Source organism: Globicephala melas, chromosome 1, assembly GCF_963455315.2.
Source record: "Globicephala melas chromosome 1, mGloMel1.2, whole genome shotgun sequence".
NCBI classification, from domain to species: Eukaryota; Metazoa; Chordata; class Mammalia; order Artiodactyla; family Delphinidae; genus Globicephala; species Globicephala melas.
The window spans coordinates 29,347,209-29,370,888 of NC_083314.1; the positions used below are offsets into that span (position 1 = coordinate 29,347,209).

Consider the following 23,680-nt stretch of genomic DNA (forward strand, 5'->3'; position numbering starts at 1 on the left):
TCCAGCTTTGTTTACCTTTGGCCTGGGGAAACTATAACCAGTCATGAAAATGGGCCTATGGTGCACAGACTTTAAAGACGTTTTTGACTTTTGTGGCGGAAGCTTCAAGTCCTCATAATGCTCTAGACCTGGTTACTGTCTTCTTAGAAATATTGTGGTAAAAAGAAATTGGGAAGAACCTTAGGTCAGACCACAGAGTATACTCTGGGCCCAGAGATGGGCACGAATGATAATTCAGACTCAATTTAAGGAGTTAAAGGGGAAGAAGTGAGCACATTTTAAAAAATGCTCCCTTGGGGGCTTCCCTGGTGGCGCAGTGGTTGGGAGTCTGTCTACCGATGCAGGGGACACGGGTTCGTGCCCCGGTCTGGGAGGATCCCGCATGCCGAGGAGCGGCTGGGCCCGTGCGCCATGGCCGCTGGGCCTGTGCGTCCGGAGGCTGTGCTCCGCGGCAGGAGAGGCCACGGCAGTGAGAGGCCCGCGTACCGCAAAAAAAAACCCAAAAAAACAAAAAAAAAACCTCCCTTTTTGACTGCCTACTCTGTATGTTTCTCTCAGGTTTCTTTTTAATGTCTTTTCATGATCAATCTAACATCTATCATGTCAACATATTACCTTATAAATTGTTGGAAAGGTGCCACTTGGGGGAAGTGTGCTTAGTGGGAGCAAGGCTGCCTCCCTAGTTCTGGTCTGAAGAGCTGAGGCTAGGAGAGGAGGTCAGAAAAATTATCTTCCCTTGTGATTCTAACAGCTGAATAGCGGTAGACCTCACTCTGGACAAGCTTGGAGCTCACTGTAGTGGAAGGTGGGGGACAGTTCCAAACTGTAGGTTGAAGAGGAACTTAAGTGTGAGTGGGATGTGTTTGTCAGTAGTCAGTTTGGACTGACTGCCTACTGTAAGTACTGCTTCAATATGTCTGATCCAAGCAAGAGTATGCCACACATGAGGGTCTTAGGAAGGAGCCCAGATATCAAAAATGTGCCCACAGCATCATGAAACTAACCTAGGTTGCTGCCCTACAGACAACCCTTATCTTTATTACTGATTTGACTCCAAAGGTACCAGACTGGATTCTTGGCTGCAGTGTTTAAAAACTAAAAAAGAAAATACCAGTTAACAATGATTTCATAAACAGAATATTTTTACTCTTTGCAAAGATAAAACCATTTGAATCCATTCATGCAGTTACTTACTACACGCCTTTGGTGTGCCTGTCAGTACTAGGTGGTATGGGGAACGCAAAGAACTGGTTGCTGTCTTCAAGCAACGTAGGATCAAATTCTGTAGACAAAACATATATTCATCAAAAAATTAAATCATAACTCATGATGATGTATTATTAAATTCTGAAATGAGTGGTACACACCACAAATTATCAGCTTAAGATTCAGTCTTACCAGCTCTATGAACTCTTCCCTGACATGTGCCCAAACATCCTGTGATGACCTCTGCCCTGACCCTTCTCATACTATTTTATTTGACTTTGTCCCCCAGATTTACCAAATAATAATACAGGCCCAGTTACAGATGAATTTCAGATAAACAACAGATACATTTTTAGTATAAGTATGTCTAGTGCAATTTTTGAGACATACTAAAAGAAAATTCCATGTTTATCTGAAATTCAAATGTACCTGGACAGCTGTATACGTACCACATCTTTATCCATTCACCCATCATTAGACACTTATGTTGTTTTCATATCCTGACTCTTGTAAATAATGCAGTAATGAACATAGGGGTGTATATAATTTTCAAAGTAATGTTTTCAGGTTCTTTGAATAAATACCCAGAAGTGGAATTGCTGGGTCATATGGTAGTTCCAACTTTAAGTTTTTGAGGAATCTCCATACTGTTTTCCATAGTAGCCGCACCAATAGTGTACAAGGGTTCCTTTTTCTCCATATCCTCTCCAACATTTATTTCTTATCTCTTTGCTAATAGCCATTCTAACGGATGTGAGGTGATATATCATTGTGGTTTTGATTTGCATTTCCATAATAATTAGTGTGGTTGGACATCTTTTCATATGCTTGTTGGCCATTTTATGTCTTCTTTGGGAAAATGTCTATTCAGATCCTCTGCCCATTTTTGTATTGGGTTGTTTGGGTTTGTTTTTTGGTTTTTTTGATGTTGAGTTGCATGAGTTTTGTTTTGTTTTGCGGTACGCGGGCCTCTCACTGTTGTGGCCTCTCCCGTTGTGGAGCACAGGCTCCGGACGCGCAGACTCAGCGGCCATGGCTCACGGGCCCAGCCGCTCCGCGGCATGTGGGATCTTCCCGGACCGGGGCATGAACCCGTGTCTCCTGCATCGGCAGGCGGACTGTCAACCACTGTGCCACCAGGGAAGCCCTGCATGAGTTTTTTATATATTTTGGATGTTAACCCCTTAACAGCTACATGATTTGCAGATTTCTTCCCATACTGTAGGTTACCTTTTCGTTTTGATGCTGGTTTCTTTCATTGTGCAGAAGCTTTTTAGTTTGATGTAGAACCATTTGTCTATTTTTGCTTTTGTGTCACTTGCCTTTGAAGTCAGATCTAAAAAAAACCCACGAAGATAGATGTCAATGAGGTTACTGCCTATGTTTTCTTCTGGAAATTTTATGGTTTCAGGTCTTACATTCTAATCTTTAATCTATTTTGAGTTAATTTATGTATATGGTATAAGGTAGTGGTCTAGTTTCATTCTTTGCACGTGGCTGTCCAGTTTTCCCAGCACCATTTATTGAAGAGACTATCCTTTCTCCTTTGTATGTTCTTTGTACCTTTGTTGTAAATTAATTGTCCATATATGTATGGGTTTATTTCTGAGCTCTCAGTTTTTTTTGTTTTTTTTGTTTGCGGTACGCGGGCCTCTCACTGTTGTGGCCTCTCCCGTAGCGGAGCACAGGCTCCAGACGCGCAGGCTCAGTGGCCATGGCTCACGGGTCCAGCCGCTCTGTGGCATGTAGGATCTTCCTGGACTGGGGCACGAACCCATGTCCCCTGCATCGGCAGGCGGACTCTCAACCACTGCGCCACCAGGGAAGCCCTGAGCTCTCAGTTTTGTTCCATCGAGCTCTGTGTTTGTTTTTGTGCCAGTACCAATCTGTTTTGATATCTATAGCTTTGTAGTATAGTTTGAAATCAGGACATGTGATACCTCTATCTTTGTTCTTCTATCTCAAGATTATTTTGCCTGATGGGGATCTATTGTGGTTCCATACAAATTTTAGAATTATTTGCTCTAGTTCTGTGAAATACGCCATTGGAATTTTGGTAGTTTGCATTGAGTCTATGCTGCTTTGGGACAGGGACATTTTAACAACATTTTTTCTTCCATGAACATGGAATATCTTTCCATTTTTTTGTGTTTTCTTTAATTTCTTTCATTAGTGCCTTATGGTTTCCAGTGTGTAGGCCTTTCACTTCCCTGGTTAAATTTATTCCTAGGTATTTTATTGTTTTTGATGTAATTGTAATTATTATTTTTTGTTTCTCTTTTTGATAGTTTGTTATCAGTGTATAGAAATGTTACAGATCTGTATGTTGATTTTATAAACTGAAACTTAACTGAATTTATTTATTCTAACAGTTTTTTGGTGGAGTATTTAGGATTTTCTATATGTAGTATCATGTCATCTGCAAAAAGGACAGTTTTGCTTCTTCATTTATGATTTGGATGCCTTTTCTTTTTCTTGTCTAATTGTGATGAGGACTTCTAATACTATGTTGAATAAAAGTGGCAAGAGTGGTCATCCTTGTCTTGTTCCTCATCTTAGAGGAAAAGCTTTCAGCTTGTTACAGCTGAGTGTGATGTTAGCTGTGGGTTTGTCACTTATGGCCTTTATTATGTTGAGGTACATTCCCTCTATACCCCCTTTGTTGAGAGTTTTTATCGTAAGTGGATGTTGAGTTTTATCAAATTTTTTTGCATCTATTGAAATGATCATATGGTTTTTATCCTTAATTTTGTTAATGTGGTAATCATTGATAGGTATGTACTTATTGCCATTTCATTGTTTTCTCGTTGTTTTTGTAGTTTCTCCCTGTTCCTTTCTACTCTTTCTGTCTTTTCTTGTTTTTTGATGGTTTTCTTTGGTATTATGTTTAGATATGTTTAGTTTCTTTCTCATTTTCTTTTGTATAATTACTGTAAGTCTTTTTGGTTACTGTGAGTTTCACCTATAACATCTTATGTAAGTAGTAGCCTGTTTTAAGTTGGTAGCAACTTAAATTTGAAGATATTCCAAAGCTTTATCTTTTGCCACCCTCCCCTGCATGTTTTGTGTTTTCAGTGACACATTTTACATCTTTTTATTTTATGCATTCCTGAACTATTTATTGTAATTTAGTTAATTTTCCTACTCTTGTCTTTTAACATTCATACTTGCTTTACAAGTGATTGATCCACTATTTTTATTAATATTTGCCTTTTCCAGTGAGATTTTTACTTCTGCATGTTTTCTTATTATTATTTAGCGCCGTTTCTTTTCAGCTTAAGGAAGTTCCTTTATCATTTCTTGTAGGGCCAGTTTAGTGAGGATGAACTCCTTTAGCTTTCACTTATCTGGGAAACTCCTGATCTCTCTTTCAATTCTGAGTGATAACTTGCTGGGTAGGGAATTCTTGGTTGGAAGTTTTTTCCCCTTCAGCAGTTTGACTTTGTCATGCTTCTCCCTTCCAGCCTGTAAAGTTTCTACTGAAAATCTGCTGATAGCCCTATGGGGTTTCCCTTTTATGCAACAAGTTGTTTTTCTCTTACTGCTTTTAGGATTCTCTCTTTGTCTTTAACTTTTACCATTTTAATTATAATGTGTCTTGGTGTTATCTTTTTGGGTTTATATTTCCTGTACCTGGATGTCTGTTTTCTTCCCCAAATTAGGGAAGTTTTCAGTTACTATTTCTTCAATTAATTAATTTTTCTGGCCCTTTCTCTTTCTCGTCTTCTAGAACCCTATAATGTGTTGTTCTGCTTGATGTTATCCCAAAGGTTCCTTAAAATGTCCTCATTTTTAAAAAGTTCGTTTTACATTTTGCTGTTCTGTCTGGGTGAGTTCCATTGCTTTGTCTTTCAGTTCTCTGATTCATTCTTCTACTTCATCCAGTCTGCTGTTGAACCCCTCTAGTGTATTTTTCAGTTCATTTATAATTTCTGTTTGGTTCTTTCTTATATTTTCTGTCTCTTTGTTGAAGTTCTCATTGTGTTCATTCATTCTTCTCCTGAGTTCAGTAAGCATCTTTATGACCATTACTTTTAACTCTTTATTAAGTAGATTGTTTATCTCCACTTCTTTTAGCTCTTTTTCTGAGATTTTGTCTTGTTCTTTCTATTGGAACATATTCCTCTGTCTCATTTTGTCTAATTTGCTGTGTTTGTTTCTATGCATTAGGTCAACTATCCATCTCTTCCAGTCTTCAAGTAGTGGATTTATTTAGGAGATGTCCTGTGGGGCTCAGAAGTGCAATCTCACTTGGCTACCAGAGCCAGGTGCTCAAGGGTTGTCCTCTGTGTAAGCTGTGTGAACCCTCCTCTTGTGGCAGGGCCATAGCTGCTGCTGTGTGCACTGGTGGGTGGGGCGGCCCCTGGCCAGGATGCAGGGTGCCTGGCTGGGCAGCTCTAGTTTTTTAAATATTCTGTCTTGCTGAAAGATCATGTACGCTGATATTTAATTTGGAAAATATTGCCTCCATTGTTATGAAGCAGTGTATTCTAAGATGTGGAATAGGGAGGTGATTTAGGGCCCTAGAACTCAGTGATGTGATCACTTGCAGCCTCTCTGGGATGCCCTCCTAACTTTACCTTGTTTCAGGCAAGGTTGCTACAGCCACAGCTGAGCAGCATCTCCCCAACTCCCATACTTATGCACATGTCAGCACTTTACAAGAAGAGATGTGGGAATGGAGGTTCTTTTCAGTCAGCAAGGGAAGGCTTTTTTTCAGAGCCCAACTTCCCTCCAGGCCAGGGAAACACAGAACTGGGGATGACCTCAAGTGCTGGGCAGGTCAGCATCCTTTTCTCCTAGAGTTGTGAGGACTGTGTTTTCATTTTTTTCTTTGTTGAACTCAATATGAATGTTTGAAATGGGGTTCTTAAAGTATAAGAGATAGTTATGGAAAAGTGAGCAGAGGTGGTGATGGTTATATAGACATAGAACAGAATGCTTTTTTTGTCTGAGTGATTATTAACAGCTCTAGTTTTCTGACTGAGGAACTTATTTTTTAGCTCAATTAGATTAATTTATTTACACTTAATTGTTTTTACATTTTTAGATTATTTTAACTGAATGGCTTTTTCATTGTAGTTTTACAGTTACTTTTATTGTGTCAAGTGATTCTTATAATGTTAATATGAGATTTGCTTTTTAAATAAATTTACATTAAATATGAGTCAATGTAAAGAAAACCTACTAAGTAAATAATAGGACAGGTGTTTGTTATTTATGGCAAATATGGGAGTTTCCAAAACAGTCATTTCTCTCTTCTTCAAAATTACCCTTTGGCTATTGTCCCATTTCTCAGCTCCCATTGTAAAATTTCTTGAAAGAATTGTGTGTACTTGCTATATCATATTCTTCCATTCATTACTGTATATTTTTCTTTTTTTAATTTTTTGTATAACATAGGTACAGAAAGGTTCACAAATGCTAAGCAAATTACCACAAAATGAACATACATATTACCTCCACTCAACCCTCCCAAAAGACCCTTTGTATCCCCTTTCCAATAACAAATATCTCTGTTCTCCTCAAAGGCAACTGTAATCCTTCTTCTAACTGTATGAACTAATTTTGCCTTTTTTGTAAAGTTTATGTAAGTGAAATCATGCAGTTTTTCTTCTTTAGCTTTGGCCTTTTTTTGCCTAATACTGTGTTTGAGATTCATCCATATTACTGAAAGAACCTATAGTCTTTTTTCTTTTCTGTTTCTATGTGCAATTCCATTATATAAATGTAATTTATCCATTCTACTACTAATAGATATCTGAGTTGTCTCCAGGTTTGGGATATTATTAGTAATGCTTCTATGGACATTCTTGTGTCTTCAATTCCTGCTGTTCTTGCTGCTGCTTATTCTACTTAGCCACACTAGTTTCCTTGTCATTCCTTTAACATTCCAGATACACACCCACCTGTAGGCCTTTGCACGTGCTGTTCCTTCCTCCTAGAATGTTCTTCCACTAGATATCCACATGACCTGCTCTACTTCTCTCAGGCCTTTGCTGAAAAGGTTCCCTCTCAGTGAGGCATTCGCTAACCATTAAATTGTAATTCCTCTGCCTACCCTGGGTCACCCAATTTTCCTTTCTCTGACTATTTTTTTCTCCATGTTACCTTCCATAATTTGGAATATTATGTATTTTAGTAATCTATTTGTTCACTGACCCTCCCCCTTCCCACTATAATGAGAGCTCTACAAGGGCAGAGAGTTTTGTCTGTGTAAGCAGCTCTTTGCAGGAAATCGCCCTCAGCAGGAGACCTCTTTTTTCTTGCCACTTTAGCAAAGCTATATTGTAACTAATCTTAAGCCAGGCACCCCCATGCTCTACTCATGTCCAGCCTAAGCACACCTTTCAGATCTTTTGATCACACAGTATGTTGCTTAACCTGTTGGTTTTTTCCATAGATCAAAGAAGTAAAAATGGAGAATAAATAACTAACAGATGACCAGATCACTCCCCTACCTTCCCCTTCAGTAATCTTGCGAACAAACTGTGTGAATGAGGTAGCATTTATAGAAAGATCACGAGTCAACAAGCTTCCACACAGTAGGAGGTGGCTACAAGTATGACTCCCTATGTCTGTCTATTAACTGAGATTACTTTCCCTTTTCCCTTTAAAAACTTTCATGGCCAAGCAGAATCTTCAGAGTTGGTTTTGGGGGTCTGCCTCCTCCCCATATTGCCAGCTTTTCTGATTAAAAGCAACTTTCCGTTCTACTAACACTTGCCTCTTGGACATTGATTTTCGAGCAGCAAGCAGCCAAACCTGAGTTCGGTAGCATCTGTATTCTATAACACTTCCTGGCACAGAGTAGATTCTCAGTAAATTCTGGTTGAATGAATGAATATTGAAATTACCTACTAGGGACTTCCCTGGTGGCACAGTGGTTAGGACTCCCCACTCCCACTGCAAACTCCCAGGTTTGATCGCTGGTTAGGGAACTAGATCCAACATGCATGCCACAACTAAGAGTTCACATGCCACAACTAAGGAGCCCATGTGCTGCAACTAAGGAGCCCACAAGCCACAACTAGTGAGCCCGCCTGGCACAACCAAATAAATAAATAAATATTTTTTAAAAAGAAATTATCTACTAGCCTGTGTCTGAAAGTAGACACTGATATTTTTAGAACTTTTGGTAATAAAGATATTTGCAAAATTTACTTGACTGTCAAAGAATGAAAAGGTTGTCAACATGAGTATTATTTGAATAATCTAGGACATCAGATGCAAAAGGAATAGATGTAGGTTTTTATTGCCTACTGTGAAGGAAAAACGATTTTTAAACAGCCTTTTTTTTTCTTTGCAAAAACCTATGTAGTGCATTTACACAAAATGACACCTCTAAAAAATAATATAGTTGGTCCCAAAATACATATTTTAGAGAAACTGGCATAGGTATTTGGCAGAGCTCTCTTTTAAGGGATTGAAATATTAAAATAAACAGGAAATCTCTATCTTAATCTGTATAAATTATAAGTTTTACTATAAGAGTCCTGAATTATAACAATTAGCAAACACTTAGTATGTTTCAGGTTTGTTGTATATTTTACCTGCTTGACTTGTTTAACACTCATAACAATACTATGAGGTTGGTAAATTTATTATCCCCATTTTACAGATAAGACAAGTGAACTACAAAGTGATCTGAACTCAAGGTAGTTTAGCTATAGACTATGTGCTTTTAATCATTACCTTTCAATGGCTACTATATGTACTTATCCATAGAGAAATAGAGAGATATCAGTTTAACGTTTTCAAAGTTATCAATTTACTGATCCCCTTCAGAATTATTTTAGTTTCATTTTTGAGATAATTTGCGAAGAAGAAAGGAAAGGAACTTTTATTTAGAATGTACTGTGTTTTGGGAATTCCCTGGTGGCACAGTGGTTAAGAATCTGCCTCCCAATGCAGGGGACATAGGTTCGAGCCCTGGTCCAGGAAGATTCCATATGCTGCGGAGTAACTAAGCCCGTGCACCAAAACTACTGAACCCGTGAGCCACAACTACTGAAGCCCACATGTCTAGAGCCCATGCTCCGCAACATGAGAAGCCACTGCAATGAGAAGCCCTTGCACCGCAACAATGAGTAGCCCCTGCTCACCACAACTAGAGAAAGCCTGTGCGCAGCAACAAAGACCCAATGCAGCCATAAATAAATAAATTAAATAATTTTTTAAAAGTTCTGTGTTTTGCATGTTGTACCTTATTTAATCCTCAGAATAGCTCTGAAAGGTAACTATTATTGTCCCATTTACAAAAGAGAAAACTGAAGCACAGAGAAGTAAATAAGCTTATCATAAATACTATATGATGTGAATCAAATGTGATTCAAATCTAGGTCTGCCTTACTCCAAAAGTGTATATTCTTCACAATGACACATAGCTACATGAACTGGCATTACCCAGTGAACAGTGGAAATGAAAGCGAGGAGGTGCAGTAAACAGTTTCAGCTGGGAGCAGGCTATAATGGGGCTGTGGAATCAGGAAGACTGTAGACACAATTCCAACTGGAAATTTCTGGATCCACAGATCTTTTTTTCTGACCTTGGCCCTCAGAGCTATTATACATTCCCAGGTGAGTGCTAAGTAAATGTGTGGGACCCAGCCAGGCTAACTCTTCCTTCTTATATGAGATCTTTAATAAATCATACATCTTGGGACCCAGTGGCTCAGACTGAGGAAGCTCCTCTTCCTGCTATTGGAGCAGCAATCAAATCTCTTAATGATTCTCAGTGTTACCATAACTTTTTCATGGCCCAGGATTATTCACTTGTCTCAACACTTCAACTATTTGGTTTGGGGAAAAAAAATACAAAAAGCAAAAACGTCAAGAGAAAGCCGTCCACTTTCCTGGTGAGCTTGGGATCAGTCATACTATAGGCATGAAATGGTTATTGCTTTTTTGACTTTAGTGGGAAGGTGTGACTTGTAACAGGATATCAAAAGAATTCCAAGGTAAGCTGATGGAGGATATTTATTCACCAAATAGCTAGAAGGGATCCTTCTATTGAAAAATTCAGTAAAATGTAAACTGGAGCAGTGAAACAGACATCAATACATCAATGAAATGAGAAAAACAGTAACATATTGCTTAATGCGGTGACATTCAAGATGGAAAGGCTCAGCTTGAACAAAGGAGTCACACTGATTATAAGGCAAAGAGTGGTCCTTGTGTGGTGAGAGTCAAATTTTACATGAAGCAGCTGCTCTCAGAATGAAAGAGTAATGAATTTTTGTCTACTTATTGAGCACTTAGCCAGCTGTTCTATTTTCAGAACCAAAAGAGAAATAAATGCTTTAATTTCAGCATTTAAAATCTAAAAAACGTTTTTACCAGACATCTGTGGCCAATTTTTCCATTGTCCTTTTATGTGTGTGTGTGTGTGTGTGTGTGTATATATGTATGTATGTATCTATATGTGTGTAGATATCTTCTGTTATTCCTTATATACTACCTTACTTGGTAAAGAGTTTAAACTCTGGACATATATTACTTGGATTAAAATCTAGACTACACAGTATTAGCTGTTTGTTAGCTGACGTTGGAAAAATTCTTAGTTTCTTTATTTTTCAATTTTCAACACTGAAAACTGGGACAAATAATACATCTAACCAAACTGCTTCGTAGAATTGTGAAGATTAAATGAGGTAATGTAAAGCAAATACAATGTCTTAATATTGGTTAAGTGAAAAAAAGCCCACAATACTTAATTGTATGGAGTGATCTATAGTTTGCCAAGAGGTTTCACACGTTTCTCATTTGGTCTTTTTTTTTTTTTTTGGCTGCACCGTGCAGCTTTTGGGATCTTAGTTCCCTGACCAGGGATTGAATCCTTGCTCCCTGCAGTGGAAGCATGGAGTCCTAACCACTGGACAGCCAGGGAGTTTCCCTCATTAGGTCTTCAGTTACCTGGTGTGGGACTTCCCTGGTGGTGCAGAGGTTAAGACTCTGCGCTTCCACTGCAGGGGGCACAGGTTCAATCCCTGGTCAGGGAACTAAGATCCCATGTGCCACGTGGCACAACAACAACAACAAAAAATAATAAGTGAATAAATAATTATTCAGAAATAACTGAATCGGTTAAATAAAAATTGTGCCTATGCATATTATTACCCATTTCTGGAAACTTACGGGGACTTAGAATATTTGGTTACCTAAGGGAAGGAAATTGAAATTTACTGAGCAGACGTCTTTTGGTTGTAAATGACAGAAACTCAACTCACATTAGCTCTTATAATGAAGTTATCCCTTCTGTTATGGGTTGAATTTGGTCTCCCCCCAACCCCCCCAAAAAATGATATGTTGAAGCTCTAACTCCCAGTACTTCAGAATGTGACCTTATTTGGAGATAAGATTATTATAGACGTAATTACTTTAAAATGAGATCATTAGGGTATGACCTAATCTAATGTGACTGTTGTCCTTATGAAAAGGGGAATTTGGACACATGAACAGAGGGAAAACAATGTGAAGAGACACAGGGAGGAAATGGCCATCTACAAGGCAAGTAGAGAGATCTGGAACAGATTCTTCTCTCCTAGTCCTCAGAAGGAGCCAATGTGCTGACACCTTGATTTTGGATTTCTATCCTCCAGAACTGTGAAACAATAATTATTTTATTGTTTAAGCCACTTGATTTATGGTACTTTGTTACAGCAGCCTTACCAAAATAAGCACCTTCTTGTACCTCAGTAGTTCAGGAGTAGCTTAAGGATTTAGATATGGGCAGATCTAAGGAATATAATGATATCATTAAGATTTTATATAATTCTTCATCTCTTTTTCCTCTGTGCTGCTTTTACTATATTTCATCAATTCTAAAGTGCACATTTTTCCTCTCATTTTCACATCTCTGAAGTCAGCATGCAACTTACATTTTCTTTTTACATTTCTTCATTCTTAGTGGAACATAAAAAAATGGTCTGTTATAATTAATAGCATTTTAGGAAATCTTAAGAGTGTTTATGGGCAGGCTCTGCATGTGGGCAGTCTTGGCAGCTCAGAGTTTGATATCTAAGTCACTTAGCAACCCCCATGGAACAAGGGAGCCTTTTCCCAATTGTCTCAGCAAATAACCCAGATCAAATGTTCATTGGCTCTAATTGATCTGGCTTTGGTTAAACTCAAGCTTAAAAATCAGAGTTGGGGAGGAAGGGGCAGGTAGACTCAGCACCATTGAAATCTCATGACCCAAGAGTAGTAAAGTTGGGACTTCCCAAAGGTGTTTGTTCACAACCTCGGGAGTTCCCCAGGTGAAATTCAAAACTGACCCCTGTACATGGAGGGCAAGAAAACACCAAAGAGGCAGACCACTCCAGATTGGTAGGAGGCAGGTTTAATAAACAAGAGGATTTACATAGCAGGCTTGTTTTGGGTGGCCTCCACTTCTGCCTGCCAGAATATTAGTCTACTGAGAGGCCTTAACAGGGTTCAGTAACGTATGCAGTACAGATGATCTCAGCAGCACATGACTGTCTCCAGGCTGTGTCCTTGAAACAGCAGTTAGTATGACAGTAGTAGACTGAACATAGATTCCAGGGATGGGTGGGGGTAAGGAGACTTAGATTGCCAGGGTCCAGCTCTCAGGTCAACCAGCAGTCACATTCTCTTGATGACCTCCATCCAATAAAAAATAAGTGTTGTTACCAAGAGGGGGGCTGAATGCTCTAGAAGGCCTGCGTTACCACAGAGTACCTGCCTGTGCCAAGCACTGTCGCATTACATGTCCTTAATCACTCTACCCATTTCACTAATCAGGAAACTGAGGCCCAGAGAATGATAGACCTACTGGCAGTGCTGAATGTTACCAAATAGTTATAAAGTGCTTACAGTGTATAGGACATTCTCCTAAGGGCTACAAATACAGGGATGAATACTGTCCTTGAACCTAAGATACTTAAGAGACCAGCTTGCCCTGAAATAAAAGTGAACCACAACAGAAATAGAAACATTGTACTATGAAATAATTAAATCTGCCTTGGCAGAAAGGAGGGATCCAATATGGGATAGAAGCTGAGAAAAATTCTTTTCACACTCTTTTAAAAAACCTTTCTTGCACTTGTGACAAATTACATCAGAGCACCAGGAAGCAAAGATATTAAATATTGCAAAGAACCTGGTACATGGAAAATATGAAATATTTATGGAATGAGTGATTGAAAGAGTGATGTGGGTATCACTTGAAAAAGCTAAATGTCATTAGGACGTGGTGTTGTTTCACAGGCTCTGAGTCTTTAGCTCCATGTGCATTTTCAGAGTCAGTCATTGTATCCAGGAGTTCCATCTTGCTCATTTCCACCTGATTTCAAGGGGCCTTATAGCTCTGAAGTTTGCACTGTCTTTTCCGCTGAATTTTGAATAACTTCCTTCTGTTCTTTTTAGCTATTTCATTATGAATCATCTCCTCATATTAATAGAAACTTGTTTTCCAAAATCTGTTGCATTTAGTTTTCAAAAAAATTTTACCAGGTCATAATTATAGTTCACTACTGCTCTGCTTGGTTAGTTTTCAGAAATAAGATATGTAATGACTTTAGAAAACTATAGACTTTTGTAAAAGTTTGGGTCTCAGTTTGTAATAAGATGATATCTATTTTCATTTGTAGTCTCCTGATTTGTGATGATCACATTTTACAATGGCAAAGTAGCTAGCTTGTTTCCACATCACTGCCCTCCGAGCATCCTTGCTCTTCCCTCCCCTACTTTCTGGAATCACTCTTTTCCATCTCTGAGGTGCTCACTACCCAGTTGTACTTTCTTGATATTCAGTGTCATTGATAGGACCCTTGCCCATTACCACGGCTGATAGTCTCAATTACCTTTCCAAAATTAAAATTTGAGTTCATTGACTCTCAGAGTTATTTAGGAGTCGGATTCCTTTTCTATACAAACCACCTCCAGCTGGTCTCTAGGCTGGCCTATTTCTGCTCACTGGAGATCATCAGCTACTGAGGCTCATCTCAAGAAGTGTCTCAGTTGTGGTGAACCTACCATATTCCATTGTGAGTCTGTCTCCATTAGGCATGGACTTAGGTTTTCTGCATCAAAATTCCTGGAAGGCAGTGTAAAATTTGTAAATATTTTTGGCAAAAGCATACCTGGGTTTGTATAAGCCAGATAGAATTACCCTAATCTCAAGCCATTTTATCTTTATAAACCTATCTTCAGTAGCTCTTCAAATGATATAATTACTTTTCTGACATTTTGGATTTACAGGTTTATCTGTAACTGATACTAGTGCAACGCTGCTATATAGCTTCCTAGAAATTATCAGAACCACCTAGAGATCCCTTTTGGGTGGAAACTAGTGCTATAAAGCACCTTATGTTTGAAAAGGGCACTCGCTCTATTCATCAAAAATTCTCAGATTGAGTGACATTTTGATGTTGAACGTGCATGGAACACAGATCATCTATTGCTTCTGTCTTACTCTGCACATCAGAGCTCCTCTAAGGATCTGAATGTAGCAGTCAGAATCCTGGTGGACCACAAGCCCACCTTTTCTTTCGTTTCTTTGTAAAGGTCTGGATCCTTAAGATCAGCAAGCATAAGCTTGCTCCTGGCAATTTCTCTGTCATCCTTAGGTGGCATTTCTTAGACCAGATGGCATGTCCTTCCTCAGATTACTTGTTCATCACAAGTCAAGATGCCCTCATGCCTCCTAAATCAATGCATATTTTCTAACTATATTGGAAATATATATATTTTATAGTAACCTTAGGAAAATACAGAAATGTGTATCAAAGAAAAATCCTCAGTAATACTGTAGTACTACTATTTAGAGATAACTGCTGTTAACATTTGATGTATTTTCTGGCACTGTATATAAGTGTATTCTATAATTTTATATGTTTCTCAGATATCATTATTTCATGAGCATGTTCCTGTACAGTAAAAATTCTTTGAACACATCATATTATATATTCCTTCATTATGAATGTATCAATGATTTACCTCTTTACCTATTGCTGGATGCTTAGATGTTATCTTTTATTGTAAATAGTGGACATATTTATAACTTTATTCTCTTATCCAGTGATCTACTTAAGATAAATTCCTTGAAGAGGAATTGGAGAATTAAAGGGTTTGATTATCTTTATCTTTAATGTTCTTCATATATACTGCTAGGTTGCCCTTCAGGAAAGCATTAGCAATTTAAACTACCAGCTCTTTATGAATACCTCTTTCAATATTCCCCCAATAACGTAGAATATTTTCATTAAATTTTTTTGACTATATGACAGATGAAAGATGTTATCACACTTTTCTTTTACATTTTATTTCTTTGGGTACTAAGAAGTTGAACATTGTTTCTCATATGTTTTTTCCTTATTTGCGTTTATTTTGTATGTTCACTCTTTATATCCTTTGCCTATTTTTTCTATAAGGTTGTTAAAGTTTTCTTTTTTGATATTGGGCCTCAGCTGAAAAGAGTTGAGCTAATGATACTTCTCTTTTCATGTACATTACCAGGCTTACTCCCTTTTATCTTGACTGACTGATTCCCATTTTACTCCCCCTCCCTCCTACTAGGAAACACATAGGCAAGTTTCCTAGTATATTCAATGAATATCCTTTCATTTATGTAAATTATTATAAAATGTGTACTATTGTAAGCATGTATTTTCATAAATCAAATGGTATTACATATAACATTTAATTCTGTTGCTTAGTTTTACTTAGTACAATTTTAAAAATCCATCTGTATTTCTCTGTGTATATCTTGTACTTTATTTCTTATTGCTGAAAACTATTCCATGGTGGGTGCCTTCACCATATTTTCCCCAGGTACGTCTCCAATGAGGGTCATTCTGATGTCTCCCAGATTTCATCTCCACTGTGCCACTGTAAACAATGGCCACAATAAACATACCTCTGCATACTATACTGCTTTCAAGCTTGTGAGAATTTGGGGGGAATATATAAAGAGATATAGACACACACACACATACACAAACATATACAACACACACACACAGGAGTAGGATTGCTAGGTCATAGCAAATTTGACTAACCTGCCAATTGCTTTTCAGATGGTATTTCCAGTATGAATTCCCACCAGCAGTGCATGAGAGTTCTGAATTCCCTACATTCTTTCTACACTTACGGTCCACACTAACAAGTAAGAGTGATAAATTATTGTTTTAATTTGCATTTCTCTGACTGCTAATGAATTTGAACATTGCTTTTTAGGTTTTCTCTTGTGTATATTGATAGCCTTCACCCATTTTTCTATGTGTTTCCTGTCTTTTTCTGATACATTTCCAAATCTCTTGTACATTTTGCTCTATTTGTAGGCCATGTTTGAAGTTTTCTCCAGTTTATTTTACTTTTGTTTATGATATTTTATACATTTCTAAGTTTTAAATTTATTAGGTAGTTAATGCTAATATTTTTATATGATTTCATCAGTGCATTTATTTATGATATTTGGCAAAGTAGTTTTTTTTCTTTGCTTTCTTCTGTACTTTCAATCTATCTACTTTGTTGCTTTCCTAAAATCGTTCTCTGTAGAATGTCAGACAATTATTCTAAAAGTGTGTTGTCACTTTTGATCCACTAGAGGCCAACACTTACCTGAAAGAAATTGATGTCCCTTCCTAAAATTCATATCTTTCCTCTCTGAAAGGAAGCAAACTGGCAGAAAATAAGTAATTTCATTTAAATTAAATGACTAGAAATTATATAGAAGAGTCTGGACAAAATGAAAGGACTATTTTTAAAGACAACAAATTATAATAAAAGGATTCAGGGCTTCCCTGGTGGAGCAGTGGTTAAGAATCCTCCTGCCAATGCAAGTGACACGGGTTTGAGCCCTGGTCCAGGAAGATCCCACATGCCATGGAGCAGCTAAGCCCGTGTACCACAACGACTGAGCCTGCACTCTAGAGCCCATGAGCCACAACTACTGAAGCCCACATGCCTAAATCCCATGCTCTGCAATGAGAGAAGCCACCGCAATGAGAAGTCCGTGCACCACAAAGAAGAGTAGCCCCCACTTGCCGCAACTAGAGAAAGCCGGCACGCAACAACGAAGACCCAACACAGCCACAAATAAAATAAATAAATTTAAAAATAAATAAATTTAAAAATAAAGGATTCAAAGTTGTTTTTTACTGAAAAAATGAAAGCAAAAAATACAAATAAAGTAGTTTAATTTTTTTTAATTGACAAGAAAGTTTTGGTTTTAAAATAAAAATAAAAATGGTCTAGCTTCTACTCAAAATCTACATTAAGCATTAGTAAGTAAGAGGTGGGGTAAAAGCAACTTCAATGACTTTTTCTCCCTTTTCTCTGAAAGGCCAGGAGATGGGGCTAACCTGCCTCCCATATTGTGTAGGGCTCCTACACAGATGACTGAGTAGAAAACAGTTCACACACACACACACACACACACACACACACACACACACACACACCAGTTTTAATTAAAATGAGATGATCTGTAAGAAAGGACCATGCTGAAGGACAATGCTGGCCCTGAAGCAGTCATTGAAATGTACCTCCTTTCTGAGTCCCATTACCATTCTTAAACTTATGTTTATCACACAAAAGCAGACAAATCCACAAAGGGTATGAAGGAAGAAGAGAAAGCTAAGGAAGGAAGGAAGGGAAGGAAGGAAGGAAAACGTGGTGAGGGAGGGTCAACTAGCAAGACTGCAGTTCTAACCTATGAAAACACAAAAGGACAGCTAAAAACTGTTCTTTACATATAGATAACTGCTTGCGTTTGGACCTGGAACCAACAATCAAGATCAAATGATAATTTAACTGAGCAGGACCCTATGAGGCCTTCCTGGGACAGACCCCTCTCCCATATCCTCTGCTTTAGCTCCTCTCTGAAGTACCTAGATAATAGTATCTGATACACATTTCCTGACTTGTTTTATAGATGCTGAAACCTCCACCAAATGGAAGAGTTTAGCTACTTGATCACCATGAGCACATAGACCCCAGGCCTACTAGAGCCTAAGGCTTGATAATGTTAACCCCTGTGACACTGCCCTGTTACCTCACCATCAACCAATCAGAGAATGTGCAAGAGCTGATCCCATACCCTGGGACTCCCGTCCCTCACCTTGCCTTTAAAAATGCTTTGCTGAAACCCATCATGAAGTTTGGACTTTTTGAGCACCAGCTCTCCTGGACTCCTTGTATGGCACCTTATAATAAATGCGGCACTTTCCTTCACCACAACCCAATGTCACTAGATTGGCTTTACTGTGCATGGGCGAGCTGACCCAAGTTTTGGTTAGTAACAATAACCCATGTACAAAACACTATAAAACATAAGGTACTATTATTACAAGGATGGATATGGCAGTTAGGGACTTGGCTTCTAGGTGCCCTTCATGAATGAGATGGCTGGAACATATCAAATATGAGAGCTCATGCTACAAAAAGAAGTTATTTTTATATCAATTAAAAGAAATGCATGAAGGATTTATATCTGAATGTAAGACAGAATAAACATTTTTTAATTGACTAAGAATCTTTAAAAATAATTTACATTATACAGTACTTTTCTGTTGATATGGTTCTGCTTGCTTTTGATTTAGTACCAATAAAAACTAAGTATATATAGCAATAAGAACATATTTACAAGTAAACAAGTTACTTTCTAAAGTTTATTTTATGTAATTACTTTCTAAAGTAATATGTACAAGGCAGAAAATGCAAATACTACAAAAGGATTTACTTTTTTTTTTTTTTTCCTAATCTGCACTTGATTTATCTGTCCTGAATTTTAGTCATTCTGGCAGATGTGTGGTGGTATCCCACTGTGGGTGTACTTTGCATTTCTCTGATAACTCTTTATACAAGGTTACACACATTTTCATTTGTTTGTTGGCCATTTGGCTATACTCTTGGGAAGTGCCTGTTTGAATCTCTTGCCCATTTTTCTGATAGGTTTTCTGTCTTTCTGTTGATTTGTAATTTTCTGTATATCCTTTTTTTTTTTTTAAACATCTTTATTGGAGTATAATTGCTTTACAATGGTATGTTAGTTTCAGCTTCACAACAAAATGAATCAGTTATATATATACATATGTTCCCATATCTCTTCACGCTTGCGTCTCCCTCCCTCACACCCTCCCTATCCCACCCCTCCAGGCGGTCACAAAGCACCGAGCTGATCTCCCTGTGCTATGCGGCTGCTTCCCACTAGCTATCTACCTTACGTTTGGTAGTGTATATATGTCCATGCCTCTTTATCGCTTTGTCACCGTTTACCCTTCCCCTCCCCATAGCCTCAAGTCCATTCTCTAGTAAGTCTGTGTCTTTATTCCTGTTTCACCCGTAGGTTTTTCATGACATTTTTTTTTCTTAAATTCCATATATATGTGTTAGCATACGGTATTTGTCTCTCTCTTTCTGATTTACTTCACTCTGTATGACAGACTCTAGGTCTATCCACCTCATTACAAATAGCTCAATTTCCTCTCTTTTTATGGCTGAGTAATATTCCATTGTATATATGTGCCACATCTTCTTTATCCATTCATCCGATGATGGACACTTAGGTTGTTTCCATCTCTGGGCTATTGTAAATAGAGCTGCAATGAACATTTTGGTACATGACTCTTTTTGAATTATGGTTTTCTCAGGGTATATGCCCAGTAGTGGGATTGCTGGGTCATATGGTAGTTCTATTTGTAGCTTTTTAAGGAATCTCCATACTGTTCTCCACAGTGGCTGTATCAATTTACATTCCCACCAACAGTGTAAGAGGGTTCCCTTTTCTCCACACCCTCTCCAGCATTTATTATTTCTAGATTTTTTGATGATGGCCATTCTGACTGGTGTGAGATGATATCTCATTGTAGTTTTGATTTGCATTTCTCTAATGATTAGTGATGTTGAGCATTCTTTCATGTGTTTGTTGGCACTCTGTATATCTTCTTTGGAGAAATGTCTATTTAGGTCTTCTGCCCATTTTTGGATTGGGTTGTTTGTTTTTTTGTTATTGAGCTGCATGAGCTGCTTATAAATTTTGGAGATTAATCCTTTGTCAGTTACTTCATTTGCAAATATTTTCTCCCATTCTGAGGGTTGTCTTTTGGTCTTCTTTATGGTTTCCTTTGCTGCGCAAAAGCTTTTAAGTTTCATTAGGTCCCATTTGTTTACTTTTGTTTTTATTTCCATTTCTCTAGGAGGTGGGTCAAAAAGGACCTTGCTGTGATTTATGTCATAGAGTGTTCTGCCTATGTTTTCCTCTAAGAGTTTGATAGTTTCTGGCCTTACATTTAGGTCTTTAATCCATTTTGAGCTTATTTTTGTGTATGGTGTTAGGGAGTGATCTAATCTCATACTTTTACATGTAGCTGTCCAGTTTTCCCAGCACCACTTACTGAATAGGCTGTCCTTTCTCAACTGTACATTTCTGCCTCCTTTGTCAAAGATAAGGTGACCATATGTGTGTGGGTTTATCTCTGGGCTTTCTATCCTGTTCCATTGATCTATCTTTCTGTTTTTGTGCCAGTACCATACTGTCTTGATTACTGTAGCTTTGTAGTATAGTCTGAAGTCAGGAAGCCTGATTCCTCCAGCTCCATTTTTCGTTCTCAAGATTGCTTTGGCTATTCGGGGTCTTTTGTATTTCCATACAAATTGTGAAATTTTTTGTTCTAGTTCTGTGAAAAATGCCAGTGGTAGTTTGATAGGGATTGCATTGAATCTGTAGATTGCTTTGGGTAGTAGAGTCATTTTCACAATGTTGATTCTTCCAAATCAAGAACATGGTATATCTCTCCATCTATTTGTACCATCTTTAATTTCTTTCATCAGTGTCTTATAATTTTCTGCATACAGGTCTTTTGTCTCCTTAGGTAGGTTTATTCCTAGGTATTTTATTCTTTTTGTTGCAATGGTAAATGGGAGTGTTTTCTTGATTTCACTTTCAGATTTTTTATCCTTAGTGTATAGGAATGCCAGAGATTTCTGTGCATTAATTTTGTATCCTGCTACTTTACCAAATTCATTGATTAGCTCTAGTAGTTTTCTGGTAGCATCTTTAGGATTCTCTATGTATAGTATCATGTCATCTGCAAACAGTGACAGCTTTACTTCTTCTTTTCCGATTTGGATTCCTTTTATTTCCTTTTCTTCTCTGATTGCTGTGGCTAAAACTTCCAAAACTATGTTGAATAAGAGTGGTGAGAGTGGGCAACCTTGTCTTGTTCCTGATCTTAGTGGAAATGCTTTCAGTTTTTCACCATTGAGGACGATGTTGGCTGTGGGTTTGTCATATATGGCCTTTATTATGTTGAGGAAAGTTCCCTCTATGCCTACTTTCTGCAGGGTTTTTATCATAAATGGGTGTTGAATTTTGTCAAAAGCTTTCTCTGCATCTATTGAGATGATCATATGGTTTTTCTCCTTCAATTTGTTAATATGGTGTATCACATTGATTGATTTGCGTATATTGAAGAATCCTTGCATTCCTGGAATAAACTCCACTTGATCATGGTGTATGATCCGTTTAATGTGCTGTTGGATTCTGTTTGCTATTATTTTGTTGAGGATCTTTGCATCTATGTTCATCAGTGATATTGGCCTGTAGTTTTCTTTCTTTGTGACATCCTTGTCTGGTTTTGGTATCAGGGTGATGGTGGCCTCGTAGAATGAGTTGGGGAGTGTTCCTCCCTCTGCTATATTTTGGAAGAGTCTGAGAAGGATAGGTGATAGCTCTTCTCTAAATGTTTGATAGAATTCGCCTGTGAAGCCATCTGGTCCTGGGCTTTTGCTTGTTGGAAGATTTTTAATCACAGTTTCAATTTCAGTGCTTGTGATTGGTCTGTTCATATTTTCTATTTCTTCCTGATTCAGTCTTGGCAGGTTGTGCCTTTCTAAGAATTTGTCCATTTCTTCCAGGTTGTCCATTTTATTGGCATAGAGTTGCTTGTAGTAATCTCTCATGATCTTTTGTATTTCTGCAGTGTCAGTTGTTACTTCTCCTTTTTCATTTCTAATTCTATTGATTTGAGTCTTCTCCCTTTTTTTCTTGATGAGTCTGGCTAATGGTTTATCAATTTTGTTTATCCTTTCAAAGAACCAGCTTTTAGTTTTATTGATCTTTGCTATCGTTTCCTTCATTTCTTTTTCATTTATTTCTGATCTGATTTTTATGATTTCTTTCCTCCTGCTAACTTTGGGGTTTTTTTGTTCTTCTTTCTCTAATTGCTTTAGGTGCAAGGTTAGGTTGTTTATTCGAGATGTTTCCTGTTTCTTAAGGTAAGATTGTATTGCTATAAACTTCCCTCTTAGAACTGCTTTTGCTGCATCCCATAGATTTTGAGTCGTCGTGTCTCCATTGTCATTTGTTTCTAGGTATTTTTTATTTCCTCTTTGATTTCTTCAGTGATCACTTCGTTATTAAGTAGTGTATTGTTTAGCCTCCATGTGTTTGTATTTTTTACAGATCTTCTCCTGTAATTGATATTGAGTCTCATAGCGTTGTGGTCGGAAAAGATACTTGATACAATTTCAATTTTCTTAAATTTACCAAGGCTTGATTTGTGACCCAAGGTATGATGTATCCTGGAGAATGTTCCATGAGCACTTGAGAAAAATGTGTATTCTGTTGTTTTTGGATGGAATGTCCTATAAATATCAATTAACTCCATCTCGTTTAATGTATCATTTAAAGCTTGTGTTTCCTTATTTATTTTCATTTTGGATGATCTGTCCATTGGTGAAAGTGGGGTGTTAAAGTCCCCTACTATGAATGTGTTACTGTCGATTTCCCCTTTTATGGTTGTCAGTATTTGTCTTATGTATTGAGGTGCACCTATGTTGGGTGCATAAATATTTACAATTGTTATATCTTCTTCTTGGATCGATCCCTTGATCATTATGTAGTGTCCTTCTTTGTCTCTTCTAATAGTCTTTGTTTTAAAGTCTATTTTGTCTGATATGAGAATTGCTACTCCAGCTTTCTTTTGGTTTCCATTTGCATGAAATGCCTTTTTCCATCCCCTTACTTTCAGTCTGTATGTGTCTCTAGGTCTGAAGTGGGTCTCTTGTAGACAGCAAATATATGGGTCTTGTTTTTGTATCCATTCAGCCAATCTGTGTCTTTTGGTGGGAGCATTTAGTCCATTTACATTTAAGATAATTATCGATATGTGTGTTCCCATTCCCATTTTCTTAATTGTTTTGGGTTTGTTATTGTAGGTCTTCTCCTTCTTTTGTATTTCTTGCCTAGAGAAGTTCCTTTAGCAGTTGTTGTAGAGCTGGTTTGGTGGTGCTGAACTCTCTCAGCTTTTGCTTGTCTGTAAAGGTTTTAATTTCTCCATCAAATCTGAATGAGATCCTTGCTGGGTAGAGTAATCTTGGTTGCAGGTTTTTCTCCTTCAACACTTTCAATATGTCCTGCCACTCCCTTCTGGCTTGCAGAGTTTCTGCTGAAAGATCAGCTGTTAACCTTATGGGGATTCCCTTGTGTGTTATTTGTTGTTTTTCCCTT

General features: G+C 37.8%; 1 long non-coding RNA gene across 3 annotated transcripts in view; it reads left to right on the forward strand.

Moving 5' to 3' along the window:
- Window positions 1–23,680, forward strand: part of LOC138842307 (uncharacterized) — a 51,012-nt gene that overhangs the window by 1,142 nt on the left and 26,190 nt on the right. For all 3 annotated transcript variants that reach the window (XR_011376687.1, XR_011376686.1, XR_011376685.1), the window contains exon 3: window positions 16,245–16,333. This is a non-coding gene — a long non-coding RNA (uncharacterized lncRNA). The remainder of the gene's footprint in view (window positions 1–16,244; window positions 16,334–23,680) is intronic.